We start from the raw sequence: 1,353 nt of genomic DNA, 5'->3' as shown, positions 1-1,353 counted from the left end.
ATTGTGCTATACACAACTATGTTAAATAAAAATAAATACAATTTAAAAAAAATCCATTTGGTTCCTCCAAATTCAATGAGCCATCTATTACTATTACGTCAACCAACTGATATGTGGTTTCCCTCCCATAGGTGTTTCCCCCCTTCTGTCCTGATTATGATCCTGTACAAACAGCACTCAAGGTTAGAAACATTGAAACTTTAATAGAGTACAATATATATGTAATGCAGGAGCCTGGAAGTCTATAGTAGAGTCTAGATTATACAATGGGGTATCCTCCTCAGTCACTATTGATATATACATTGTATTGTACAAGCACACGTCTCACCCGCTTACCTCACATCCGTTGCACCGTTGCATTGTTTGGGAAACCCTGCTTCAATTGCACATGGTATCAGAGCTTGATGAGTTCACTTTCCTATGATTATAAATAATTTGTATGTGAATTAAATTGTATGTGTTCTAGTAAAACCAATCATTTGATGGAGGTTGACTAGCCTTCTGTGGATGTTGAGGCAATACTCCTCCTTCAGGGACCATTGTTTTCCTTTATCATTATACTACCCAGGTCCCAGATGCTTCAAGTCATAGCATATAAGAAAATCATTAATCGGTTTCTCGATTCCTTATATGCATCTATTCATCGTAAATCCAAGTGGCATCACAAAAACATTTGTAAAAAAAGTGCAGGTACTTAACAAGGTCTGATATTCAATTGTTTTTAAAAAATCAGTGATCAGTAGCAATGTCCAATAATAGAATAAGATACGAACTCTTCACCAGTGGTAAAGTTATGTTCAAATCTAAAATTCTTTGAAATGGTGCACTGTGAATAAAACCATTAGATAATGAGATATGCTAAAAGCAAGATATGAGTTGGACCACCAGTCCACATGAGAAGATTTAAAGTACATGCTCAGAGGATGGGAGCAGCACCTTGGATTGGAGCAGAATATACACAAATGTAATTATCAAATGGCTAACTCTTTAAAACATTCTCATGATATCCCCCCTTCCCTATATACTTCTATGTCTTTTGTTTAAAGTCATATGTTTAAAAATAATGTATTTCAGTATGTAGAATAAACTAACCCTTAATTTCCAAAATAAATATAAAGAAAGCATGAGTGTATGGTCAACCTTCCCAAATAATATTTTTTTCAGAGATGAAGTGGAATTAGTGGTGGACCTCTGAACATCTGAAAGATGTATCCTGAAAACTGGGCACCAGTCCAGTCAGGCCTCTGGTTTAGAAATATAATTGCCTGCCTGAGGATAGAGGTCCTTGGGGTTTACAATAAAAACAAAACACCAGAAATTAGAAGTTCTTGAAAAGAAAGGCATGTCCAGGTG

This window comes from Lissotriton helveticus, chromosome 4_2 (assembly GCF_964261635.1).
Source record: "Lissotriton helveticus chromosome 4_2, aLisHel1.1, whole genome shotgun sequence".
In the NCBI taxonomy this organism is placed as follows: Eukaryota; Metazoa; Chordata; class Amphibia; order Caudata; family Salamandridae; genus Lissotriton; species Lissotriton helveticus.
The sequence above is the reverse complement of the archived record's forward strand: the minus strand, read 5'-3'. Positions refer to the sequence as shown.